Below are 9,886 nucleotides of genomic sequence, written 5' to 3'. Positions count from 1 at the left end.
TGATGGAGAAAGATGTAGTAGTTAGACATGTTTTAATTCATTGTATCCAGGTTTGACAAAAACCAAATTGCTTAAGCATTTGAAATAGAAACTCCCATTCGATTTGGTCAAAAGCCTTATGCATGTCCAACTTAATGGCCATGCATCCATGAATAACTTTTTTTTCCTAAGCTTATGAAGGATTTCTTGCAGAATAATGGCATTCTGAGATCTGTCTTTGCTTAACAAAGGTAGATTGCATAGGTGATATCAACTTATTTAACAAAGGTTTGAGACGGTTAGCCAAAATCTTAGAAATAATTCTATAAATAATGTTACATAAACTTATAGGTCTATAGGAAGTAATTTTATTTGGACTTGAAGTTTTAGGAATCAAGGTTATATTAGTATGGTTAAAGGCCAGAGTTAGATTATTATTGTTAAAGAAATCATTAATAACATGAAAAAGGTCATTTTTAATAAGATTCCAATTGTCTTGATAAAATAAGGGTGTGAAGCCATATGGGCCTGGAGCTTTTCCAGACTCCATGGCAAACAAAGCATCATGAATCTCAGTAAGATTAACCAGTTGAGTTAGCAATGTTATTATCTATATGAGAAACTATCCTGTGAGTTTTGGAAAGTAAGAGGAACTACTTGTCCTGATGTACGTAGATGTTAAATAGTATTGTTGTTTTCTTTTGAACTGTTTAAACTAGACGGTGGTCATGTGGTATTATATTTATATTTATGGTAAATATACTAACCTTCTTACAGGGGTGGATTATCATATAACAATTTTGCACAAGGTAAATTTATTTTATTTGTTAGTTAACTTTGCTAAAAGGACTCCTCACACTGTATAGATGAATTAATAGTCCTGATGTAAATTATACAAGGTTTCTAGTAGATTTTAGATACGCTAGAGAAACTAATGCTTTCCGAGGGAAGGAACTAAATTGTCTCAAGGCGTAAAAGTTACTCAGTAATTGCTTAATGTTCAATTACTTTACTGTTCTAGCACTTGTCAAGACAGTTAAGTAGCTGGATTAAGCAATGAGATGTATATTATTATGATTTTTCAGGTTTTGACAGGATTTATGTTTATGAAATGTTGAAAATACAGAGAAAATTCTGTTAATTTTTTTTTAATGTGATGTTTATTTTTGGTTTTAGTTTAGGGTTAGTTAGACTTAACCCCCCCCCCCCCCGTTTTCAAAAATATTAGTGATACCCCCCCATTTGAGTGGTCCACGGTCAGATTTCTTCATCTAAAAAAAAAATTCATCTCGTAACCGTTGGATCTTGCAATTGGGGGGATCACTAATATTTTTGAAAATGGGGGGGTAACACTAATTGCAACTAGTAATGGCGGGTAAGTCTAACTAACCCTTTAGTTTATTAGATTATAGTTGGTTGATATTTTAAGTTCCAGTATGGACTCGTGTGAGTCAAACCCTCTCATATCCTGGTTTATTAGATTGTTGAATATTCGGATTGAACCATTTTATCAGAATATTCAGTTGTAAACATAACACGAGGAGTTGATTTCTATGTAAACTCATTCATGTTCTCTTCTCCAGATTTCTTTGTTTGCATTTATAACTAGTGCTTGAATTGTTTAATACTTATATCTATAACAAGGACCTTGGGGCTTTGTTTGGATTTTGTTTATGATTTGGTGTTGCTTTCATCTTTATAATGTGTGACTGATTCTAGAATTTGTTAGTCCTTACTTAGAGTGATTGTTAGTCTGCCTAGTTGCCACTGAATTTCATATTGTTAGCCATTATTGTCAAGGATCATTTTGTGTTAAGTTGAGCTCTTCTTGGTTCATGTGGCACCCAATTACACAATTTAGTAGTAGGTTTTGTTAATTGGACTAATATGCTAAGTGATTTAGAGCTCTTTCTTCAGCTGAATCTTGCATTGAGGAGATATGACTTGAACATATGCCTTTATTTAGGCTCTTGGGTGGAATTCTAAACATGCACTAGGTTTTGGTTGTTTTAAATAATCTCTTATTGACCGTCTTATTGTTATCAATTTGTAGGTACTAATTAAGGAACTCAAAATGGAGATGGCAAGACCGTTTGTAATGTTCCCATATGGTTAGGTTGATTTGGTTTCGTTTTGGCTACTTTGAAATTGTTTTTGTTGATATGTCATTATTGAAGAACGACGTAAATAGCTTGTAATGATTTTTGGATGACTATCGCTTTTTTAATGTACCAAAGTTCGAACGGTGATTATTTTCTAATTAATGAAATGGGTTTTTATGGTTGTTGCTACCTATATTGTATTGGTGCTTTTGTATAGCAGTCTAGTGATGGTAATGTTTTAGTCTTTTGCAACTGATTCATATTACAGGTTTATTATTGGTAATATAATAATCCATATTCAACATCTATTAAAAAAAAGAAAAAGTTATCTCGCTTCTAAGCAAACTGTCACTACAGATGACCATATGTGTCACTTTTTCTGCCAAAAGCTCCTTTTAAATCCTTGCTTCTAAAAAACGACACAACAAAGCTATCTTGTAGTGACGCTTTTAAGCTATTTCAGTGTCAGTTTTTTACAAAAAGTGACACAAGTAACCTGCTATATGTATCACTTATAAACCAGAAATTAACACATCAAATATGTTTTTTGATACGCTTTTACCAACTTTTAGTGACACCGGCAGATAAAAAGCTTTTGCATTGAACCTAGAACTGACACAAATCACTTTTTGAGACACATTAAAAGTGACTCTTTAAGTCTCTACTTTTTTGTAGTGAAGGACAACTAGTAAAGAGCCAGGATATGATTGTCGTAGCAAAATCCTAAAATCTGTACTTTATGCTACCCCTTTATAACAACACAAAATTATAAACCAAGGTGAACTAAGGGACTTGACCAAATGATACAATTTTCTACTGATACAACGCTTTCCAAAACAGTTCAACCATTAGATAAATACAGAGCAGAACACTTTAACTGTTGTCAATTTGATACTTTGATATATATTTATAAGCCCCAGACAATGTGAAGAAGAACCACATTGTTTTGACAGTATACAAACATATGGTGAGTGTCGAAAAGATTATGAACTCAAAAAACATATAGTTTCTGGAAAAAGGTCAAAAAGAGAAGATATGTTCAATCCAAACTCCAGACTACCTTAATTTAGTTTTGTTCCAGAAGTTTGCAAGGAAATCTTCAAACTTTTTACAAAAGGCTCATGCACACTTAACTTAGAAAAAGAAGCAGATACCCCCCTTGTGGTAGTCTTAGCAACTCGTTTCTATAGAACTATAGAGGTAGAAACAGTATAAGCTTCTCTGTTTGGAGTTGGTATAAGTCATATACAACAAATTAGCGCAATTAAAATATGCAACAGATAGATAAAGATAGTTCTTAATTCTTGAAATGCAAATTTGTTCCACAAGATCATTAATGAGTGATGAAGACAATAAAATGCAGGAAACAACTAAACAAATTATTAAAAAGATATTCTTCAAAGTGCAGGCAAGTACTTGAAGTGGATCAACTGAATAACTATCGCTGAATATTAAGCATGGCATTCGCCTCACTCTGCTCTACCATGAGAGTGTCACTAGTGTATTTGCTCAACAGCTCCTGCTTCTTCTTCGCCAAAACCATCTTCTCAATCTCCCTTTCATCAGGAAGTGGTACATGTACAACAAACTCTTGCTCTTTCTGATTCTCTTCCTCTTTGGCCTTCCTCTCCTCCTCCACAACATCTTCATCTTCTTCAAACAATATATTCGCAGCATTAGCAACTTCCCCACTTTTAACCACTCTTTTAGCCTCTAGATTGATATTTTCCTGCCCCTGCCATTCCTTGACAGCTTCAGCAGGTCCTTGAATTAAGTTTGTCAAGAATCCCATCCTTGTCATCGTGGTACCCATAATAACTCATGTCAATCCTTTTAAAAATATCATACCTAGACCTCCTCTTCTGCAACTCAGGCGGCTTCTCAAACAACTCTCTAGCACCGGGCAACTTCTTGGCAGCACCAAAATACCTATACTTAGGACCTCTACCACTAGGATTAGGAACATGAACAATATTCCCATCCAAACCAGTCATCTTGGCAGAATGCCTAGAATAATTGTGACCACCCAAGTCGATAATCCGACGCTCCCAATGGCCTTTCTCTCTAATAAGTTTATTAATCTCGTCATTAAGGTCGCAAAGTCGGTGCTCACCCAACCCCTCATTTTGAATATCAGCGACTTTCCGACCTATTTCATGTTGGAGTTATCCCTCACATGAGGAGAGAAAGAAGTTCAGTTTGCGTGAAAAGGTCTGAGCGCGCGTGCACTCAGATTGGTCTTGCCCAAGGCGGGCCTGCGCCCATGCCTTGAACAACTTACAATACATTGAGGGCGCGCGCGCTCGACATTGGCCTTGCCCAAGGCGCGCCCGCGCCCATGTCTATTTTTGTAGTTTTTGGTTGCTACAGTAACTGCAAGATTGCAGGTTACTATATAAACAGAAACAAGGTTTTGGAAAACCTAAGCAACACAATTGAAACTCAATTTTGAGAGCAATCAAGATTGAGATATAACCTTTACAGAGAAACAAACCTGTAAAGAGAGAGGAGTGATCTAGTAAGGTGAGAGACTGAAAAAGAGTGATTGTAATCGTCCTTCCCACTTTATAAAAGGATTAGCTCTTGTGGAAGTAGGCACCATTGGCCAAACCACGGTATATCTTTGTGTTGTGGTATGTTTTTACTTCTTTACATTATTATCTGTTGTTAATAGTTGTTTAGAGAGTTGGGCATATTAGGTTGGTTGTAATGAATATTTAGAATTTGTCTGGAGAAGTAATTAAATTCATATTACAAGTTATATGTGTAGTGGGGATCGATTGGTATCGGTATTAACCCCAACAAGTGGTATCGGAGCCTTGGTTAGATTAACCTAGGGTGTTATCCAATTTTTGCTCGAAAGGTGTTTGACGAAATTACTGAGAGAAGGTTTGAGTTAAAATAACTTGTAGAGATGGACCATTCTATGAACACTCGCATGATTAGTCTGAATAGAGCAAACTACACTATTTGGAAAGCCACGATGGAAGACTTGCTCTATTGCAAGGACCTAGCACAACCCATTGAAAATGGAGGAGTCAAATTAGACGCAATTGCCGCGACTGAGTGGAAGACGATTGATGAAAAAGCAATTGGGGGTATTAGACAACGGATTAACAACAATGTAATCTGCCTTGTATCCCAAGAGACCACAGCTTTCAGCCTGTGGAAGACTTTAGAAGACCTCTACGAGAAGACAAAAAAGGACGCACAGAATAGCTCCTGTCACTCAAAGATCCTTGTTACAGAAAAGTAAGAGAGAGGCAAAAGCAGAAAACCATCTCATTCTAGAGGTGAGGACAAAATAAAATTTAGGAGCGCGAGCAGACCTCCTAAGAAAGATTTTTTGTGTAATCATTGTGGTATCCATGGCCACTTCAAGTATGAATGCATAAAATTGAAGAGGGATGAGAAGACTAGTACCATACATAAAGACAAGTTAGAGTTAAAATAAAGCACTGCCAGTAGAGACGCCACATATATCGCTTCATATGGTGAAGTAGGAATTGTGTCAGATGGTGATGAGTTATGCTTGAGCACTTCAGGGCAGGGTACATAGTGGGTGGTAGATACAGGTGCTTCCTACCACGTCACACCCCAGAAGAGTTTCTTCACTACCTACAAATTGGGTGATTTTGGTGAGATGAAGATGGGCAATAATAGAGTCTCAAAGATTGTAGGCATTGGTGATGTTCATGTAGAAACCAATGTCGGCTACACCTTAACACTCAAGGATGTAAGACATGTCCTTGACATTTGGCTAAGCCTAATTTTTGCTGGAAAGTTAAATGATGATGGCTTTGTAAACTCGTTTGGTAATGGGGTATGGAAACTGAGCAGAGGTTCCATTGTAGCAGCCAAAGGGAAGAAAACTTGCTCTCTTTATAAGACACAGGCTAGTTTGTGTAAAGCAGAAGTAAATGTGGTAGAAGAAGAAGCTTCTTCCGTACTATGGCACAAGAGACTGTGTCATATGGGCAAAAAAAGCATGGAAGTTCTCGCCAAGCAAAAGGCCTTGCCAGACATCAAAGGTACACATTTAAATAGATGTACACATTGTTTGGTAGGAAAGCAACACAGGGTGTCTTTCGAAGGATTCCCGTCTCATAGAAAGAACAATGTCCTTGAGCTAGTTCACACTGACTTATGTGGTCCTATGAAAGTAAAGTTCCATGGGGGAGCTTTGTACTTTTGACTCTCATTGATGATGCGTCAGGAAAGATATGGGCATATAGTCTGAAGACCAAGGATGAAGTACTTAGCGTGTTCAAGACTTTCCATAGCATGGTGGAAAGAGACACAGGGAAACCTTTGAAATGTATTCGCTCAGATAATGGGGGTGAGTACATAGGGCCGTTTGAAGAGTATTGCAAGAGTCATGGGATTTGTTATGAGCAGACCGTTCCTAAGACATTGCAACATAATGGAATAGTAGAGAGAATGAACTGGACAATTATAGAGAGGATGAGATGCATGCTGTCTCACTCTAAGTTACCTAGAAGTTACTGGGTAAAAGCAATGTGTACAGCCGTGCATGTGATCAACCTATCGGCGTCAAAGCCTCTGAATAGTGATTATCTAGAGAGAGTATGGTCAGGCAGAGATGTTGATTATGGATACTTGAGGGTACTTGGGTGTAGGGCATTTGTTCATATTCCCAAGGATGAGAGATCCAAGCTTAATGACAAAGCCAAGCAGTGCATTTTTCTGGGTTATGGGGATGAGATGTTTGGTTACAAACTCTATGATCCAATTAACAAGAAGGTAATCCGAAGTCGAGATGTTGTGTTCTTGGAAGACCAAACCATAGCAGACTTTGAGGAGGGTGAGAACCTAGAAGCTTTCACTAATGATCTTGTTGATTAAGAACTAGAAGTTCCTACTGTGGAACTCGCAGAAGGCATTGAGAATGTAGAGAACCATGAGTTTGAAGCTCATGATGATGATCCTATTACTCATGATGGGATATAACCTATGGATATAGAAGAAGCAGATGAAGTGCATGAACTACCACCTGAGCAAGCAGAAGTGTATCCTCCAAGGCCATAAGCAGATGGGGTAAGGAGGTCAGACAGAGAGAGACAAGCTTCAACCAGGTATCTACCACATACGTATATTTTACTATCTGATGGTGGAGAACCTATGTACTATCAAGAGACACTTGAAGGTACGAACAAAGAGAAGTGGTTGAAAGTCATGCATGATGAGATGGATTCTTTGTATAAGAATCACACTTATGAGTTAGTTGAGAAACCGAAAGGAAGAAAAATTCTAAAGAATAAGTGGATCTACAAAGTCAAGCATGAGGAGAATAATCCACTCCCAAGGCACAAAGCTCGCCTTGTAGTGAAGGGATTCGGTCAAAGGAAAGGGATTGACTTTGATGAAATTTTCTCACCGGTAGTGAAGATGACTTCTATCAGGGTGGTGTTGGGTATGACCGCAAGTATGAACCTAGAGGTTGAGCAACTAGATGTCAAGATAGTTTTTCTTCATGGAGACCTTGAAGAAGATGTCTACATGGACCAGCCAGAGGGGTTTGAGGTCAAAGGCAAGGAGCACCTAGTATGCAAGCTGATAAAGAGATTGTATGGGTTGAAGCAGGCACTGAGATAGTGATACATAAAGTTTGATTCCTTTATGGCAAAGCAAGGATACAAGAAGTCTTCTTCCAATCATTGTGTGTTTGTTTAGAAATTTCCAGATGGGGATTTCATAGTGCTTTTATTGTATGTGGATGATATATTGATAGTTAGCTCGAACATCAACAAGATATCCAAGCTAAAGAAAGACTTGAGTAAGTCCTTTGAGATGAAGGATTTGGGTCAAGCAAAGCAGATACTTAGGATGCAGATCACTCGTGACAGAAAGAGTGGGAATTTGTGGCTTTTTCAAGAAAGCTACATTGAGAAGGTGTTAAAGAGATTCAACATGGATCAACCGAAGCCAGTCAGTTGTCCACTTGGTGGCCAGTTCCGCATGACCAAAGAGATGTGTCCAAAGGGTGAGCATGAACAGAGACAGATGAAAAAGATTGCTTATGCATTCGCAGTGGGCAACTTGATGTATGCAATGGTGTGTACAAGATCGGATATTGCTTTCGCTGTTGGTGTTGTAAGCCGATTTCTGTCAAATCTAGGTAAGGAGCATTGGAAAGGTGTTAAGTGGATATTGAGATATCTCAAGGGCACTTCCAAATCGTGTTTATGTTTTGGTGGCACTAAGCCCTTACTTGAAGGCTACACTGATGCAGACATGGCAGGTGATATTGACTAGATGAAGTCCACCTCCGGTTATCAGGTTACTTTTGCAGGGAGAGCAGTTTCTTGGCAATCTAAGTTGTAAAAGTGTATTGTCCTCTCCACTACAGAAGCCGAGTATATTACAGCCACTGAGTGTTGCAAAGAGATGTTATGGATGAAGAAGTTTTTCGATGAACTAGGGCTAAAGAAGAAATAGTTTGTAGTTCTATGTGATAGTCAGAGCACCATCCATTTGAGCAAGAATCCGAGTTTTCATTCTAGATCCAAGAACATACATGTGCGTTATCATTAGATTAGATAAGTACTCAAAGACAAGCATTTGTATATTAAGAAGATCCATACCGACAAGAACGGGTCGGATATGATGACCAAAGTCTTACCGAAAGGTAAGTTTGATGTTTGTTGTGCTACCGCCGGAATGGTAGCACACTCCTCTTGTTGATTTGGAAATTGCATGGAGGTAGCCCCCCTCACTATTCTGGAGGGGGAGATTGTTAGAGTTATCCCTCACATGAGGAGAGAAAGAAGTTCAGTTTGGGTGTAGAGGTCTGAGCGCGCGCGCACTCAAATTGGTCTTGCCCTAGGCGCGCCCGTGCCCATGCCGTGAACAACTTACAGTACATTGAGGGCGCGCACACTCAACATTGACCTTGCCCAAGGCGCGCCCGCGCCCATTTCTATTTTCGTAGTTTCTAGTTGCTACAGTAACCGCGGGATTGCGGGTTACTATATAAACAGAAACAAGGTTTTGGAAAACCTAAGCAACACAATTGAAACCCAATTTCGAGAGCAATCAAGATTGAGAGATAACCTTTACAGAGAGACAAGCCTGTAAAGAGAGATGAGTGATCTAGTAAGGTGAGAGACTAGAAAGGAGTGATTATAATCGTCTTTCCCACTTTATAAAAGGATTAGCTCTTCTAGAAGTAGGCACCATTGGCCGAACCACGGTATATCTTTATGTTGTGTATGCTTTTACTTCTTTACATTATTATCTGTTGTTAATAGTTGTTTAGAGAGTTGGGCATGTAAGGTTGGTTGTAGTGAATATTTAGAATTTGTCTGGAGAAGTAGTTGAGTTCATATTACAAGTTATCTGTGTAGTGGAGATCGATTGGTATCAGTATTAACTCCAACATTTCACGCATTATCTGGTTCCTCCATTTATCAGCATCAGAAAGATCACGGCATTCGAAAGCGAGAAAAGGGTGGCATTCTTTATGTTTCTTATTCTCTTCGTTCTTTTTTGTTATGTATCTATTTAATATAGATTGTGCTTTCTCTTCGTTTCATGCCATCTTTTGATTAGTTTCTAAACAACGTCTCCAATAATTAACCCTAAAATTATAATAATTATTGTGATTCTATAAATAATCTTATAAACAAAAGTGACGAGAGAGAGAGAGAGAGAGAGAGAGAGAGAGAGAGAGAGAGAGATGGAGGTGTGTCGCTCTAGTGTGGTCTGTCAAGCTTGAAAGAACTATCGAGGATGAAGATGAAATAGATATTTTTTTATAGAATATCGGTGTGACACGGGTTACG

General features: G+C 38.2%; 1 pseudogene; it reads right to left on the bottom strand.

Moving 5' to 3' along the window:
• Positions 1-3,504: 3,504 nt before the first annotated feature.
• Positions 3,505-9,642, bottom strand: LOC147516855 (uncharacterized; annotated as a pseudogene).
• Between the last annotated feature and the right edge of the window lie 244 nt (positions 9,643-9,886).

The sequence above is a fragment of the Coptis chinensis genome, chromosome 2 (genome assembly GCF_015680905.1).
Source record: "Coptis chinensis isolate HL-2020 chromosome 2, ASM1568090v1, whole genome shotgun sequence".
Classification (NCBI taxonomy): Eukaryota; Viridiplantae; Streptophyta; class Magnoliopsida; order Ranunculales; family Ranunculaceae; genus Coptis; species Coptis chinensis.
This window is presented reverse-complemented; position numbering and strand designations above follow the sequence as displayed.